We start from the raw sequence: 19,039 nt of genomic DNA on the forward strand, positions 1-19,039 counted from the left end.
CTCTTTATCCAAATAGGCGAAATATTCACTCTGATAAATGACAAAGATTGCTTCCGTTCAAACTCAGAACGAAAAAGATGGATCACTGTTGCAAAAAGATAAAGAAATCTTAATTTCCATGAATCGAAAGTGTGATGTGACGAAGAGTCGTGTGGAAATCATTGTAGTCTTTGTTTGAAAACCTACCCTCACGAGGCGTTGACGCGGCACAGGTAGATCAGTGTCCAAGGATGTCTTAACTTCATCTGCGAACATTTTAGATTCAAGTCTCTCAGACATGTGAAGATACGTACATCCAGTTTTGATTTCTTTTTCAGAGATGTGTGACATCACAAGGTTGCCCGGGACAAACCATACATGGATGGATATAACGATGGAACATAACGTGCAAGGCTCTGCGATCATCCATGATGATTACTCCGTCATCCATCAAAATTACTAACACGACCGAACTTGGGTTTGCTGAACGAAAAAAAAAAAAAAAAAAAAGCTGCGCGTTGATGTCTCGAAATGTTTCAACTTTGACTGAAGACCTTTCAGATTCCATCAGTACTATTTCTCTTAATAAGATGTTCCTATACGCAGTGCACCTATACTTGTACGTTAAATGTCTAGTCCTCAACGTCATGCACGATCAAGGTTTGATTTACTGTTACCTTCGTTTCTCTAAGTTGCTCTCGTTCGGCATTTCACAGTGGCACAGTAAACTGTCATTTGTAGAGGGAGAGAGAGAGAATACCTGTTTATGTAAAACATTAGAGCTAAGTGACACCCATCAGGGGTCTGCTGCTCCATTTCTTGAAAGCGTTTCAATAACGCATGAATAAAATAATATACATACAGAACAGAAGACAACACACACACACACACGATAAATATGCATAGATTGACAAGTTACATGTCAAAAAGAACTCGTTACAAGTTAAGATACTGTGCGAAAAATGTAACTAAGTTAATAACGACGTTCTTCGGCCTCAAATGTAACTCGCAGTTACTGAGTTATTTAAAAAAAGAACGAGTTACTTCCAAGTTACTTCGGACACAAAATAGCATTACACAGGTGCAGCGCGCGTGAGCAGTTGAGTTCGAGCTTGAGTTACCTGCGGAGGACTGCAACACGCTTAGATACTCTTCGTTTATATACAACAATAGACCTCTCCCTGTTTGTAAACAAATGACGACATAGTGCTCGACAGCGTCACAAATTTGGTAGAGTTGAACTACGCTCGAAGCTAGAGGTGAACAAGGTCGCGCCCGAAAGCCACGGTAGCAGCTCCTATCCTCCAAACGCCCATTTCCACCGACGTCCCAAATCAACCAAAACCTCATTTCCTCCGAAAAAATATTCGGAGCTTCTGGGCTTTCGGTTGATCTGGGCACGCGGGTGGCAGTGACCCATATCCCCCAAATGAGAAGGAAGAGTAGGGGGAAGAAGGAAGTTTTTGTGTGCCACCTGTGCAGAGCACCCTTTCAGCTTTGTTCCTTCCACCTTCCTCTCAATACATACATACATTAAAATTCAAAAGTAACACAACATACGTTGGAGAAGAATATGTGAGAAGTCCCAGTTCTAACAGCAATTCGTTTGGAGAACTACTTTCCTTCGACACTACTGTACCTCACTGCTTCTGTTGTGCTGCGTGAGTGTCTACAAAATATTTCATGAGTTACCGCTATAACGGCACAAATATACTTTGTGGTATTTTTGCTCGTTTATACAAAAAAAAAGAGCCTTAATTTCTTTATAACAGTCACCAAGACTCCTGTTTTCAATGATACGGAATACATAAATGTGACTCACGCATAGGCGTTGAGCGGACTGCTCGCTTCGTTCTCTACCTGCAAAAGATAAGAGAGGCAAAATGAAGCACGATGTATTTAAGACAGATTGTACATTCGGCACCGTGGCATTCTAGCATATCAACAGCTGCGTCGTGGAAAGAATAACATCACTTAAAATCTGCGAGAATGTGCGAGTCCCATCGGTATTGGGGTAGTTGGACACAACTCACGTGGCGAATTTCTCCATTCATCATCACCATCGTCATCCTCATTATATTTGTTGTTGTTGTTGTTGTGCGAGAACAACAACAACTTTATTTTGGCTTTGGAGAGTGGGGAGCTACATCGCCACAGGCGATACTCTACCCCATTGCCGGTGGGAAAGTGTGGAATAAAATAGCGAGCCCCTTCACAATAACGATCGAAGTCCTATGGTGTCCAGAAATGTCAGAAGAGCTTTGAGCGCAGAGCGTTGCTGGGCTGGATTAGGCCAGACTTGTGATGTGCGAGAACTGACCTATCCAGCAATAGGGAACACATATTTCAAGTGTCGAAAAACGTTTCCATATATTTGTTATCATTGTTATCATTGTTATTTTTGGCGAATCTGGCAGCAAAGGGCTACAACGCGCGGAATGCATAAAAGCAGGTGCGTCAAAAATGGGGGCGCGAAATTTGAACTGAAATGATAGATCGCATCACTCACAGCAATACGCTTAAATATGGCGGCAGTACGACATCGGATTGATGGGTGGGTATTTAAAGAAAAAAAAAAAAGAAAAAGAAACAAAGGAAAAGGCTGTACTTTGGCGCACTGCCAAACGCGTACGAAATGCGTTAGCATGACTATAGCATTGCAGCAGATGAAGGACAACGACTCCATTTTGAATACGAAAGAAGCATACTTTCGGGAGTTTTAACAGGTCGACAGCACTCTATGGAAACGACACGATAAAGGGAGCTGTAAAATCAAAGATCAGCAACGTGATGTAAGCCGATTAACTTATCGCATTTTCTCAAGCGTTATCGTTCAGCTAAAATCTTCACGTCATAATCACTTCCGATCTGCTAAAATATTTACGTGCCTGTTTCCCTTTCTTTTGCTGTCGTACAACATTCAGCGCTGCTTTAGAGCCTTGATTCTGTTCATTATAATACCGTAGACCTGGGATACGCATCCGCCATGTTTGTTGTCCACGCCGCTGCTCTTCCTTCCCAACGTTCTCGCTCGTGGAGCGTGCTGATTGCTGCAGACTCGCGACTTTCCCGGCGCTCCCGGCATAAGTAGAAGCAAGTTCAACCAGTCCTCCTCAGGTAACCGAGGATGCGGCTGTAGAGTATGTACCACTGCGCCAATCTACAACGTTGCAACCTCGTTGGCCCAGACTGTGTGCGCGCTCCAATTCGTCGACAACGTTTTGAAATCGCATTTTGTACGCGCGCATGTGTGTGCAGCGTCCCGGCGGCCGTTTCAGCAGTTTCAGCCACGACCTACTAGATTATAACGACCACGTCAGGCGCACCCCTCCCATGCGCCGCATTTTTGGAAGGCAGCGGTGGCGCTTCTGATCGTCCTTGTTATTGCTTCCTCAACTTCTACAATACTTTGTACTTCAGCTTACCTTAGTATTTCTGTACAAGCTGTGGACTTCCACAGATGTTTAATTCTGAGGTTGATTATTATCATCATTCTACGCGTTTTCATAGGAGCTATCGCTGTCGTCTGCTACGGTTGTCGTACATACGCTTCTGCGAGTTCAAAATTCAAATTTTCATCGTCCAATCGTGCGCCAGTCTGCCAGGGTGCGTCAGTAGCGCCCCTGGCGGATCGTGCGGACAGGCACCTCATAGGGTTTGCTGATTGTGACATGGTCGTTATAATCTAGTAGGTCGTGGTTTCAGCATAGTTTCGAAATAGCTCGCATCGGTCGGCACGGCGTCCGTCCTCTTGTGTTCCGTGTTTCGATGATGTCAATCGGCAGAACAGTTTGTGATTCTACGCGTGTTGTGCTGTTCCTGGACACGACTATTATCCCACGTACAGTCTATCAACTACGGAACTGGAATGCTTCGTGTGCTGGTGCTGTTGGAGCGTGAAGAACGCGTTCGGGCGCCGTCGGATTTTGAGGCCTGACAACAAAGACAGGATTACGATTACGTGCCACACAAACGTCTTTTCTTCTCTGGAAACAACGAAAGAAGATGCTTATCATAAAATCGGCCGGCAAGGCGTCCTCTTGTGTTCCGTGTTTCGGTGATGTCAATCTGCAGAACAGTTTGTAGAAGTGTTCGCTGGTTTATTCATGCGTCGATGTGATTCAACGTGTGTTGTGCTGTTCCTGGACACGACTATTATCCCACGAACAGTCTATCAACTCCGGAACTGGAATGCTTCGTGAGTTGGAGAGTGAAGAACAAGCGCGGGCCCTGTCGGATTTCGAGAGCTGTGTTCATTTTGGTGCAAGTTCGAACAGTGCGTCAGCAACGCAGTGGACTTTGTATTCACAGTGCACCCATGTATCAGATCTTTGAATCAGTGCTTTGTGTCAAATAAATATTTGTTTTAGCCAAAAGAAGCTTCAGTTATTTTGAATATCGGGTAACGGCGGTAGGCGTGGAATCCGGTAGAAGTCGATGGTAGCCGGAACCGGTCGAAAGGTCAGCCAAAGTTAAGGCTCCTGATTGGCCGACGGGCATTGCATAATTTCTACAACGTTGCACTCTCATCGGTCGTGTGCCCAGTGTTGTGTGAATTATCTCAAACTATGGGCTCTATGGGGAGCTGTTTGTGCCTGGTTCAACTCTCGCGTCGCTTTCTTCGGTGCCTTCGCGGCTTTCCCGGCTCTCACGGGTTACAGTGTGGAACTGGACAAGTTGTCCGGCATTCCCCGCCGTTCGCGGGTCTGGCGGCGTTCAGTGCCGTAGCGTGGACGTAGCATTACAGGACGTCCGCATGACCGCAAAACCCTACTACTACGAAAATGGCATCAACGCTGCACCCACAGCTTTCCTATAAAAAAATCTCGCAGGAATAAAAAAGAAACACACTGTGCATAACAAAGGCTGTGCTTTGGTAGCACGCACCTCTGAAACTCTAAAAACCAATAGCAGGCATCCACTTTCATAGCCAGCGCAAATAACGTGTCTTTGCTGTGCGTTCAGAGCAACGGGGGAGAAAGAACTGGAGTAAAGCATGCAGGGTATAGGGCGAGCTGTACGAAGGTAGTCATAGGTAAACGATGGACACGCGAAGGTGACACGACCACTGCTGCTGAAACTTTCCGTGACAAAGTGGTCTCTGGAGAACTTTGAGGAACAAACCGCCGCGCACTAACGACGGATTACGACGCGCTTGCGCTTTTACTTTCAGGTATGGAGATTTCAAGGTTAAAATCGAGAGTCGGACCTAAACTAGACTTGAACGTTAAAAGTTCTGAAGTAACGCCTGAGGTCGGAACACCGAGCGGAGGTTCGCCAGGACAAGGCGATCAAGAAACTCGCGTAATGCCCCACGGTATGGGGAGAAAAACTTTACTTCAGTACCGATTAGAAATACCGCGAAAAGAAACAGTAATTTGGATAGGGCATTGTACTCTGCCAGAAAACGATGGCGTTACTAACAGCCGTATTCATAGACGATCCTCGGTTCGACGTGTCGACTCCAGCGAACGGAGGAAAGAAGGGCTCCTTCACTAGAGAAACCATTGGGCCGAGGAAACACCAGCACTGTAGTGTAGTATTCGAAGAAGTCGGCCGCATACTAACATCCTCTGCCTGCCACTCCATTCTGCTGTCCTCCCTCGATCTGTCCACGTATGTACTCCGCTCATAGCCACAGTTGCGCCGCGGCGCTAGCACGGACCAAAACAAAAAAAAAAAAAAGAAAAAATACTCGAAGAACACGTGGAGGATTTTCTCAGCTCGGGGGGCGTTTCAAGTCGCGGCCGATTTATGCAATGCAAAATTGGTCTCGCGGAGCAGCTCGAGTAGAGGGTTGAGGATAGGACCATATTAGAAAGTGGCCGAAAAAGGAGTATGTGAAACAAAAACGCCTCCAGTACGGCAGCCCATGCATACACAACTCCGGGGAAAATAGTATAAGGACGATCGTTCCGTGATTTGTATCGACGCAGCTCAGCTATTTTGGGTGACTGAAATAACAAAGAAAGGAAACGAGAAGTAAAAAGTAAGGAAAAAAAGAAAGAGTCGTACATTAGAAACACGTTACTTTTGCTGTGAACTAAGTCCGAGCTTGAGCAGCGGGATTTTTTTGGTTTGGCCACAGAAGACAGGTAAGCCGCTTATGAAGCGTAGGCTTGGCCTATAGTGGTGTTGTATTTTTAAGCACTCGAACGCTATTGCGGAGAAGCACGTGGCGAGAGTACAGGGCATTTATAAACAATCGTCACAGTTGTTGAAACAATTACGTGAGTGCAATTACTCTGCAATTACGTGAGTTGCGATAGCGAAACTCCGCAAAAATTTGTGTTCTCTGCTTCAGTATACATGCTGAGTGCCACGATGTGATCTCATTGGCGCACAAATTGCGACAATAACAAGTTTAGTTTAGAGGTATTGCTGGGTACGCAGTTGTGGTGTCCCTCAGTAGCTTAGCTTCCAAATCAGATGTCGTAGCTATATGGTTTGCTCTGTCCCAGTTCCAAGAGAGGTTTCTTGTCCAGTAACAGCGTCATCAAGACTGAAGAAAGGTGGCGGTGGTGTAACTGCTCACCATAGTTGGCATCGGAAGCCGGGCAACGTCACGATTAAGTCTACGAGCGGTAGTGTAGGTTCAGATTTGCAGTCCAAGCAGGAGTCAAGAAAATGGGCGATGGAACACCAGAAAACCAAGAGGAAAGGGGGAGTGTTGGACAGGGAAAGGTAGAGAAAGGAAAGAAAGCAGTTCCAGGAAAGCAAGCAGAAAGGAAAGCGTCTTTCCGCCCGCGTTGAGCCGCGAAAAATGACATCATTTACTTGCTAGCCATTGCCGTTGATGAAGTTGTTTACGTCTTCCTTGACTGCAAAAAGGGCATTGTAAAATGAGATGTTGTGTCATTGTGTCGAGGGCTGAAGGACTGAAAGCGCATGTTGGATCTTGTGTAGTCATTAGGTGGTTCAACACGTGCGGTGTGAGGATTGTGGCTGTGAGCCTAGAGAAAGAAGACTGGAGTGAAGGGCGAGATCTAGACAGAGCATACTGTGGATACTGCATTGAACGGAATGACTCACTGTCATAAGTTTTCGCCCGGTGAGCTCAAGGCTGATGCTTCGCTTCTCCTGTTCTCTGCCTGTTTAGATTTCCTGCCGGGCGTGGTCAGTCCGTAGCGTGTACTCGTTCCATAGAGCGTACCTTTGACCTACTCTTCACACAGCATGGATTGCTTCCCCTGAGCGTCAAGTATGGCAGCGCAGCGCCCGTGACGACGCCGTACAAAATAGCACAACCAGGACCTTTCTCCCTCAGGCCCAACGAGTGGCCAGCATGGAAGCGAGGATTTCTGCAGTTCCTCAGCGTTGCAAGGACGAAAAGAGACAAACCTGGCGGACACGCTCGTTCAATCTCAGCTCGGGGGAAGCAACGCGTACCACGAATGTATTGAAAAAAATTCGAAGAGTATGTCGTACCTCCTGGATGGAACGTGATTTACGAGAGAACACTGTACAACACTCGTGTAAAAGAAAGAAAGAAGATGAAAGAGAAGAATCGGCAAGATCTTGCAGCTGCTCTTTACGTCTTGACGGAAACTTTCGACCGCGGCAGGTTAAGAGGAGACCTAATCCGAAATCGTCTAGTAGTAGGACTTCGGTCGCAGTCTGTTCGAGAAGCTGCAGCTGCACCTGATGGATCTCGTCCTCCGCAAAGCGTTGCTCGTGGCCCGTCAAGATCAAGCAGTCCAAAAGCAGCAGGCTCACCTTTCACCGGGTCCCGAAAAAGGCGGCAACATCGACCACACACACACATATATATTGGATGGTGATGGGGTGGGCGATTCACCGCCGCTGAGGCGGTACACTGCCCTACTTCGCGTTGGGGGAGGATGAAGGGATGATGATGGGGCTTTCAAAGAGCCGTCGCCAGACCGGTGGAGCACAAGTACTCCGCCAGAAGACGAAGGCCCTGCGTCTGGTGGGCAGCGTTCGACCACGGACCGAGGATCTTCGCTAGGTTGAACGGCCGCTTGTCAAGGCGTTGCATAGAGAGTTCCATTAGGGCACGCTCGTGGTGGTATTGCCCGCAAGCCAGGATGACGTGGCTGAGGTCGCCGTGCACTCCACAAGTGGGGCAGAGGGAAGACGAGGTGTAGCCGAGACGGTGTTGAACATCGACCATATTACTCAACACGTGTGGAATAATAAATCAGCTCCGAAGAAGCACCGACAAAGGTCTTGAGCGAGCCCAATGGAGTCTATAAACGAGACGTGCCGTAGGCGCGGCGGGGATCTGCATCCAAGACAACAACGCCCAGCGAAAACCGCCATCTGTAACAACTGCGAGAAGAAAGGTTCGGATTAATTGTAGACACCACGCTGCTTCACTAGTGTTTCCATCTGGTGCATCGTTCGTTAGAGGGCCGGTTCGTTAGAAAGCTTAATCATTACCGGGGATTCCAACGTGAACGCAAAAGGAACCCAGTGCAGAACATTTTCCTTGTCGTCTCGTTCCAGGGCTTTGAGGGCACAATGCATCTTAGCAAACGAGATGTCTATAGTTGTGCTCAACTTCGCAACAGTATGTTTACACTCTACGTCGCGACAGATAGTGCGCCTACCCCGAAACTACGGTAGCACCTGGTGGCACTCCAATCCGATTTCTCCGGCGGAGCAACTCCGTTAAGGCTCATTCACATATGCATTTCTTGAGGCGGCGCAGCGTCCTCCCATAAGCGATGCGCGATTCCGGGAAGGTGGTGGTAGTAGTGCTGCTGAAAGAGCTTGCCGTTGTCGGCCTCACAGAGATGAGCAACGTCACCGCTCTCGGGTAATGTGCGTCCTGGGCCGACTTCTAAGGGAACTTTTCGGACATATGTCTGACAATTCTGAGAACCACTCCGTGCTGCAACTCTCAAGCGTGGTGGTGGTGGTGACGAGACCGGCTCGACGTTGTTGACCTCACGTATGGGGGCTGCGTCACGACTGTAGCCAGGATGAGATGAGATGGTGATAGCGGATGAAGGATTGATGACGGCCGTAAGTTAAGACCTAGGGCAGTCACTGGAGAGTTGGCGAGAAGTCCGAGCAGTACTCATAGCCTTTGAGCGACGCCAGATTCCTGGAGAAAGCAGACGAGGCTGCGAATTTTGGAGTGTCGTTCCGTGAAAGAGCCTCTGAGATGTAGGACTCTCAAGCGTGGATCCGCAAACGCTTTTCATACATCCAATCTGAGCACTTGCGGCGAGACGGAAGTGTCTTCCTTTGACGCCGGCGGGCTGAACGGGATCGCGGGATCTTTCGTCCGTTTTTGTGTTTGTTTGATGTGACCGTGCAAGTGAATCCATTCATTGTCACTAAAAGTTGTTTGTTGTCTCTGTCAACGACGAGAGGGGAACTTACGTGAACAGCAGACTCAACGAACATAACTGCGATTTGAGAAGGGAGTTGCCTCAGGACAGAAGCCGCCGATATTTCGAACAGAGACTGTTCTTCTTCTGGGCACCGTCCTCATCATTGGCATGGTATTTAAAGGGTTAGGTGTGACGTGTTTAAAGGTTCATGCGAATTGTGGGTCAACTGCCTATCTGGTTCTGGTTCTGGAAAACCGAAAAAATCCCGACGCGTGCCAAATAAGCTTCATCACAAGATATTCCAACGCACTTCCAAACATCAAAGCCATTCTACAGAAGCACGAGCCCCTCCTCCAAAGCAGTGACCGACTTAACAACATATTCACAAATCCCGTACAGGTGACATACCGACGCGCAAGAAACCTGGCAGACTCCTTGGTCAATGCCAAAATCAGCAAAACGAGCGCCCCGTACACGGGAACACGACCCTGCAACCTCCCGCGCTGCAAAACATGCAAGCACGTTCAACACGCTAACTCCATCAAAAGCACTGCGAGCAATTACACCCACCCCGTTAACCACGCATTCACATGCACAAGCTCCAATGTTATATACTGCACTAAATGCGGCGACTGCTCTATGCAATACATTGGTGAAACCGGCCAACAAATGAACAACCGCCTTACCGGACACAGAACCGACACGTCCAACAAACTCCCCACAGCAGTCGCCGAACACTTTAACGTTCCTGGTCACAATTTTGACAACATTAAACTATATATTCTAGAAACCGGTTTTAGATCCACACGTGACAGACGTGATAGGGAGTCTTATCTCATATACAAGTTCAACGCTCTTCACCCGTCCGGTATCAACAAATCACAAGGCACCCTAGAAACACTTCACAAATAAAATATGCTTTTCCCATCTACCTCCATTATCATCTGTTATGTTCTGCATGGCCACTGCTTTCTGCTCTCTTACTGCATGCCACAACTTTGTATTACAAATATATATTTAAAAAAAAAATTGCTCGTTCTGGAATTTTCCCCACGTAACCACTAACCTCCTTATCTTTCGCTATGCTTGCGAATTCTTGCCTGTTGTCCCGTTTCGTCCACGTGTTCGTGAACCTTCCATTTTTCTGCAACCGGTCTGTAGCCTAGATCACTACGTTCACATAATCCCCTCCACACTCTAACAAAGCAGCCATTCACTCCCGCCGTAAAAACCCGTACGGACCTTTCTTCCCTCCGGGCAGTTGACCCACAATTCGCATGAACCTTTAAACACGTCACACCTAACCCTTTAAATACCATGCCAATGATGAGGACGGTGCCCAGAAGAAGAACAGTCTCTGTTCGAAATATCGGCGGCTTCTGTCCTGAGGCAACTCCCTTCCTACATCTCTACCGGTTCGCTGGATTTCTACCCATCTACGTATAACTGCGATTTGAGTGTGGCCATGTGGGTTGGTTGCCGGCAGGTAAACATATGTATCTCGCTCCTTCAGCCGTTCCTTCTCTGCATCGGTATTATCTATGTTGTACCAGTCTATGATTCCGATGATTGCTGATGCAAGCAGAAATGCTTCACAATGTAACTTTGCACGAGGAGCGCAAAAAGTGTCGGTACAGTGTTGAGGTAGCAACAATAACGAAACGCGTTTGCACGCTGGCGTACCGCCCATGTGTGTACGTTTCAAACGTGTACCGGTGTGTACGTGTACCGGTACGTTTCAAAAAGCGACTGACAGCATTTCAGCCGCTCTTAAGTTGAAACCGAGTATAAGTTATTGATGGAGTGTAGTGTGTTTGACTAAGCAAAGCAATCACAGCCGCGCAATCAGCCCGGCAGTCACAGCCGCGTTTCTGGATACCGTATAGCAATGGAGATGAGGCGCCTGCAGCAGTACACCCACTCGCAGACACGGACTTGCCTTGTTCGAGATATTCGGCGAATTGTTGTATTGCAGGAGACGACACCTGTACTTTGTGTGACAGAGTAGTGATGCAGAAAAAGAAGGCCCAGCGGGCTTTGTCTAGTGCAGACAGAGCGGACAGACGGACTGTTGGAGAAGAAGAGACGATTATCATGTGTCACTCAACGGTATTGTATAGGGATAACCGGTGGAAAAGTGAATATGAGTGAAAGCAAGAAAAAGAAAAGAGAGAAGAGGTGAGGACGAGTTAAGAAAAAGAAAGAAAGAAGAATATGAAAAGAAATTAGACTAGTAATAACTTACCACAAACAAGGGCTAACAGGATGACAAGCAGAACGACCAATAAACCTTAAGACGTTGAGTTAAACAAACGAACACTAGCAGAATATGAAAACAAAACATCTCCATCTTTTCTTTTACCATTCAATCAATCAATTAAAACAAATGTAAAACATAACAGTGACTTTAGAAAGGATCAGGTAGTGGCTTAGGAACACTCCCCTCTGTACATATTATTTATCTGAAATATTACTTCGCCGTGAAACCCGGATCAAGAATGTAAAAATAAAGTTAATCTCGAAGTTAACTTATCATCCACTATAGGCAAGAAACATACAGCATGTTAGTCGCTTAAGTGATGAAGTATCCAAGGTCAGAACCATCAATCTGTGGCGCCTGATACAATGTCATGATTAAAAGCTGATAGGAGGAACACCACTGATCCCGCTGCAGTTGCTCCTTGGACGTTATTACCGACATGCAATGAGGTTTCGGCACAGGTATGACAGGCTTTTACGAGGTAAATTGATTACTCCGATACTATGGGGAGGATATATTTATTAGAACAAAGAAGAAAAAAAGGGAGGAAAGGTCATCCAAACGGGACGTCGGCTTGCTATTCCGCAAAGCAAAAAGAAAAAGAAATGAAAGAAGAACAAAATAAATAAAAAGAAAAGAAAATAATTAGGAAAAATAATAATATCCATCTAACACGTTACAACCACTTCATTTTGGTGATAATGACCAGGTCTGGTGCTTATAGAAGCGTTACTGTTTCGCATGCCATATTTAATTCAAGCGACGTAGACGCGCCTGTTTATAAACTTGACACCTAATGCGGGTTTGATCAGACTTGATAAAGAGCACGAAAAGAAGCGACATATTCATTAGCCGGTATTTTCGCTCCCTATGTGATTATGTTTTGTGTGTTTATATCCGTACTGTTTGATGTGTTTGAGGGCCACTTAAAGGAAGCAAATTAAAAATACGCAGGGTGTTAATTAAAAAATAAATGGTGCCGTGCAAATCAGTGCATAATGCTAAATCACTAGTAATTTATGTACCAACAATCAACAGTACCAACAATTAAATGTTGAAACGTTGAAGGTGATGGAAGTGGGGGTGGGGTGAAAAAATAAATGTGTAAAATAAACCTCATAGTCCATGAACGCTCACTGCCCTGTAATAATAAGCCCTGCTAGCCAAGTGCAAGATATGTACGCGTTTCGGTTTTTAATAGAAAAACATCGAATACAGAGGAATATTCCAGGAACCATAACAGATAAATTGCTGCACGTGCCTTAAGATTTCAGCATGCCAAGTTGAGAACGTGTCGTCTTGTCTTTTTTCTGTTCCGTGTCTCCGGTTTTATCGTCGTTTTGCAATGCCAAGCAGTCTTCCCTTTATTACTCTTCTTTTCTTATGACCTACGATCACATTGAGTGTTCCAGGGTCGTCAATCCTTTTGTACCGGATCAGGTGCGCTGGTCGGAATATCATTCTTCTGCCGTTATAGGTGCCCCACCACGCTTGTGAACCTTTTAGGGACGTGACGTCAAGTAGAATCTCGGTCACCGGCCTTTCGTTGTTTAGTGGAGAGGTTACGACAGTACATACACCTCCACTTTCCACGTACGGCGGTCCTGCCTTGCCGCGGCACCCGAGATGGGAAGGAAAAGGAAGAGGGCATCGGACTATGCGTTCGAAAATAAAGATTTTGAACTCTCATGCAAGGAAGATGTTGTCGTATGCAAGTATTGTCGCGTGAGAGTTAATGTGGGCTGTGGAAGAGGTGCGGCGCGATTATCGGAGAACATACAATAGCGGCGCCACGTGAATATGAAGAATCCTCGTAACGAACAAGGCGATTAAAACATCCCTTTGGGCTTGTTGGTGATAAACTTTCATAACGTAAAAGCGCTAAAAACAGGACGAACACAAGACACACATAACATCGAGCGCTCACCTTCAACAACTTTACTGACATGACACATGGAAGGTGCTTAGCCGGCGTTCACACGGGGCAACTTTTCCCAGCAACTCGAAGCAACTCAAACCAACGTCTTTCGAGCAATTTCGAGTCCGCGTTCACACGCAGCAACTCGGTAGCTCCACCCACAAGCAACCTTATGGTGACCGGAGAATGTGGGTTCGAATCGAACTGGTGGAATATTTTCTTTAGCTGCTGTTTATCAAATTTCAGTCAGTTTTATTGCCCCAATAGATCATTATTACCTTCCAGAAATGGCAACTGATATGTTTCCGTGAAGTTCGTAAAAACAGAAAAAGTTATTTCTCAGCTGCACCTGCAGGATTTGAACCCAGGAATGCACGAACGAAATCCACAACGCCATCGGGAGTCACGTGTAAATGCTCCCCTCGCTGATTGGCCGGTGCACGAGCAACTTCTCAAGTTTTCGGTAGGCGAGCGATTCACAGCAACTCTGCATGAGCAACTCGAGTTGCTGGAAGTTGCCGGCTGACAGCAACTCCAAAGTTGCTCATAGTTGCTGGAAAAAGTTGCCCCGTGTGAAAGCTGCCTTTTATGTGGGCAACACGTGAGTTAGCTCGGAAAGTATTTCGATATCTGAAAGGGAAAGGGAGTTCCTGTTGCAATGAATATAAGCACCTTCCATGTGGCATGTCAGTAAAGTTGTTGAAAGTGAACGCTCGATGTTTTGTGTGTCTTGTGTTCGTCCTGTTTTTAGCGCTTTTACGTTATGAAAAAACAAGGTGAACAAACGCCTTCAGGTCATTTCTTCCAGCACTTATAGAACTCGAATTGGTACTTCGTAAAACTGGTAATTCTCATTGGTTCCTGTAGTTCAGGCTGCATTAGACGCGCGCAGCACTGAAATTACATTGTAATTGCTATTCGCCGAAAACTGTCGGGTAAACCATGTACACTCAAGGAAAAACATCGAAAAACCCAGATTTCGCGAAAATCAATAAACATAGAAAAACATACGCCGAATCCGCCCAAAAATAAACATCGAAAACGCGGAACCCTAGACTCACTAACGCGATGCACACTTCGACGTTTTTAATCAATACTCCAGCAGTTCTTTGAGTTCTTTAAGTAGTCCTCATTTTTCCAAGTCGTGCTCCTGACAAACTGTAAGGAGAAAGAACTGGCTGAACTCAAAGCCGGACTCGCATGCTTTTCAAGTGTCAGTCTGAGCACCCACTCGAAATTTTGAGTTTTCCGTTAGATGAATCTTACGAAGCTTCTTACAGACATACGCACAAAAAGAAAAAAAAAAGAAGAACGAAAGGTGCTCGAACTTCCTACCGTGTTACTAACATCATGGGTGGAGGTTGTCGATACATCTATAAATTTACCTGACCTTGTGTTATCTCATTGAAAGGACTGCTGTTTCCACACTCCAGAGAAGGTACTCACAAACGCTCCTGCAGCGAAAAATCTGATTAGCTAAGAACTCTTCACTGTCGTCGCAGCTTGTCAGTCCGGACACTGTTTGCAGAAAACCACAAGATGGGTTGGTGGAGGTTAATGCTGTAACGCTGCTTCGTTTTATTCCAGCAAAGTAGGAAGGGACAGTGATTGCATTATCCATTACCCAACTTCGGCCATTTTCTTCTGGAGTCTATGCGCTCTCTAACTTCGACGTGCAGGTAGACGATGCTGACGGCAGCGCAGCATAATCGGTAACCGCAATACTCTGACCGCCTCGTACGTAACATTTGTGACGATTCACGATAAAAATACCAAGCCGGGTACCTTATTGCAGTCATCCGTCGGCTACGTATTTTTCTTCTTCTTGAGTGCATAAGCGAAACGCAGAAAGCATCATGTACTGAAAGTGCAAGTGCATAGGGGTGGACGGGTATTGTTACTTTTCATGGGCAAATCTTCGAAATGAAGCACCATATTGATAACATACCTGCCAGCTACTACCATGTATGTTCAGCTGTTTCGGTTGGGCAGGGCCATATTTACGCCTTTCGAAGCCGTACGATGTAGTGACAGCTCAAGTACATGACCTAATTTTACCCGTCCACCCCCGTGCTTTCGCCGTTTCAGTACGTTTGTGCTGCTTGCGATGTTGCACCCTGCGTTGAGACGCCCTCCCACTGCGTGGCGAGGCATTCCACACGTGTTGCGAACTGATGGTGCGATTGATTAGAAGTGATATGCGTTGTGATAACACTATGCACTTCAGACGACATCGGTATTCTCTAGGTAGGTTTGCAACGGTCTGCGCCCTTTGGTGGACGTCGCGAAATAAACAAAGACTTGCACAACAGATGTTAACATCACAACTAAGGCAGCCCATTTTCGGATGTACTCGTAATTGGGGCTATGTCTGATATCCAGTTGAAAATAATATGAAGGCTATGGCTTCAAAAACACGGAGAGTCCAGCTCGTTTGTACCCCAAAACGGTGGTTAATAGCACAGACCGCAAGGGGTTGGTAGGGTTCATGATGACGCGATGACAGCGTATAGAACGAACAGGTGAAAAATGATTGCGTAGTTTATGGGCGTGGAAAATTTCCATGCGTCGAAACCTTTTGTCCGCTTCGATGTCCCGGATTTATTTTACCACGGCGCCGAACGCCCCATGCCTGACTTGAGGGTGCCAAGCCCTAGTACTCTAGGAACACTCAAAGCACTAAAACACTAAACACTAAAAGGTTGGGTACTCAGTAGTACCAACACCGACTGCAAAAGGCGACGGGATAAGCGGTAGCTTTTGCATGACGTTATCAGCAGTGATGGCCGCTAACTACTTCTACAGTAGTTTAACTATAACTACTAACTACTTCGTGATGGAGTAGTTTAACTAGTAGTTCAACTACTTTTCAGGGGAGTAGTTAAAACTACTTCTTTAACTACTTCAATGTAGTTTAACTACACCTATAACTACTTAACGTTGTCCATCAACACCAATCCCTTGTAGTGTTCTTGGACTCCTAAATATAAATCACAAGCAATGATAAACTTTGGCTCAAGCCACTGCTACGACCGTGAAATACAAAGCTTGCGGCGGGATTCTTTCTGTGCTTCCGCGATAAACTGAGTTGCATAATTATTTCACAGCAAATGGGGCTTCACTGGACAACGGTGTTGCGGATTTAAATCCGGGGATTTGATTTAAATCCATCAAAGGGCTCGTGGATTTGATTTGGGATTTGGTTTACGGGGAAAATATGACGACGATTTGGATTTGGATTGAATCACATTTTTGACAGATGATTTGGATTTGGATTGAATCACAATTTTGGCAGATGATTTGGATTTGGATTGAATCACGTTTTTTTGTTTTTTTTTCGACGGAATTGGATGTGTATTTGGTCAAGCTTCTGAAGGGAAATGGTTGGATTTTGACTGCTACGAAATTTGACGTTGACGGGCGGGCAGATTCTTTGTCAGTCGTATCTGAGGCCGTCTCTGTAATTACGTTTTTACAAGAGATTTGACTGAATTGCATTTCACACACATGATGCAATGCAACTCTTAATGAGGAGAAGGTCTAAAAAGTGTTTGGATTTGAGATGGCTTGCCTTGCATCCCGCCATCTGGGTTCCCAATGTCCCGCTAAAAGTTGTGTTTCGTTTAAAAAGAAATGCCACGATTTTTTGATTGCGTGAAGCAGTCTATGGATACTGTTTGTAGACTGCTTCAAGTTTAAGAGGTGGTTTGTCTGTCAGACAGACCACCTCTGAGGCATATAGCCATCTTCCCTTCCGAGCACTAAAGGTACGTCATGCAATACTCTCAGATATAATCACATGGGCAGTTCGATGTCTAATTCACAACGGTATCACAGCTTTCTATAATTTCTCAGAAATGGAACGCATTGGAGAAAGCGCACCACTGGTCCACTGAGCTCAAACAATGTACGTTCGAGAAAAGGACTACCATAGACGTATTTTGCCTGTTTTATTGGCTCTGAACTGCGACTGATGTCGCGTTCTGGTGTCCCAGAGATTGCTAAAATAAGTCCCGAAATGTCCACATGAGAACCAGTCGTATGAGGTCATTGTGTCCAGGAACAGGAATGTGAATGTTGGTTGCCCTTTTTCATAGAGGCTTGCTTATGGACAACTCGGTGCCACCGCAGAACTCTTACCGCAAAAACGAACGACGAAATCCTCTATTTAAGCGAGTGTGCAGTAAAGGATGATGTTGTTTCCCCTCTCTGCTATTGGATGTCCGCAGTGGCCCGCTACCCGCTGCTTTCGGAAGTAGCGAAACATGTATTTGCAGTACCTGCAAGTTCTGGAGCAGTCGTACGAGTGCTCTCTGCAGCCAGCCTGATCAAGACCGCGAAAAGAAACAGGCTGCACCAAGCTACATTGGAGCAGCTGGTCTTTCTAAACAAGAACTTGAGAGGATAAGACTGCTTACGCGTGTTGGGCGGATGCACTACTGAGTTTGTTATAACACAACTGCGGTGTGCAGCACGCAGCCGTCACATTTAACACAACATAATTCCCGGCAGTTGGCTTTATCTTATGTGCCGAGTAAGCGTATTTGACAAATATGTTACTCCGATATCCACGTGAAAATAAATAAAATGTCAGTGTCAACCTTCGCATCGCTATGTTGGCTGTTCATGCTCTTCGCTGCAGGTGAGATTTATATGTGTTTATACCATGTCACGGGTATTATCCAGCGAATGCATTCAGTAACTGTACCTTGTAGACATGGTCAGCTGCATGCTACAGTTATTTCGGGAACTTTAGCCTCCGGATTTGTAGACGGATTTGGTGAATCCTGATTTAAAACCGGATTTGATTTAGCACACCAAAAACAAATCCGAATTTAAAATGATATTTGTCGCCTCAAGTTTAAATCCAGGCTTGATTTGGATTTTATTTGCGGTGTTCCGAAAAACATGGATTTGATTTAAATCCGATTTGACTCGTTAAATCCGCAACACTGCTGGACAAGCATTAAAAGTGAAGATTTAGTACACATGCACGACACCGTTCTCATCAAACAAGTAGCTCAAGGTAAAAGTCGGAAGCACAATCGTGCCGTAAAGCTTGCGGCCAAATCGGAAGTAGTTCGCGCCTTCAGTAACCTAACTACTGTAGTTAACTACTTAAAATAGTAGTTTAACTAGTAGTTGCCACTACATTTCTGCAAGTAGTTGATAACTACTTTTTAACTACAGTCTGGTAGTTTAACTAGTAGTTTAACTACATGTAGTTAACTACTGGCCATCACTGGTTATCAGCATACTTCCACAAGCGACTGTCCCGACAGAATAGTCCAGCGGAAGACGCGGATGACGTCACAGCTTTCTCTTGCAATGCAAGCGCGAGTACTCAACGTCCTGTCTTTTCGTGTGCTGCTAACCGTGGGGGAATATATTGCAGAGCAGTCACATAATATTTTGTGGCAAACGACAAGAGAAGACACACTCCCGATATCCTGACACCGTGCGCATGCTCGACATAACACGCGGCGGAACTTCTTTCTCGCGAGAAGTCTTTTGGTTTTTCGTCCACTAGAATATTCGGCGTGGATATCTCTCGTGTGAAGCTCCCACACGTCACGG

The 19,039-nt window shown here is 45.9% G+C and overlaps 1 protein-coding gene across 2 annotated transcripts in view; it reads right to left on the reverse strand.

Annotated features, from left to right (window-relative positions):
* Window positions 1-19,039, reverse strand: part of LOC135386162 (neuronal acetylcholine receptor subunit alpha-10-like) — a 203,140-nt gene that overhangs the window by 113,612 nt on the left and 70,489 nt on the right. The window contains exons 1-2 of one of the 2 annotated variants that reach the window (XM_064615931.1): window positions 15,248-15,348; window positions 1,802-1,839 (exon numbers count right to left, since the gene is read on the reverse strand). The gene's annotated coding sequence lies outside the window, so the exon portion shown is untranslated. Of the gene's footprint in view, window positions 1-1,801; window positions 1,840-15,247; window positions 15,349-19,039 lie in introns of those variants that run through there. The other variant, XM_064615930.1, reaches the window with a different exon arrangement.

This window comes from Ornithodoros turicata, chromosome 2 (assembly GCF_037126465.1).
Source record: "Ornithodoros turicata isolate Travis chromosome 2, ASM3712646v1, whole genome shotgun sequence".
Taxonomy (NCBI): Eukaryota; Metazoa; Arthropoda; class Arachnida; order Ixodida; family Argasidae; genus Ornithodoros; species Ornithodoros turicata.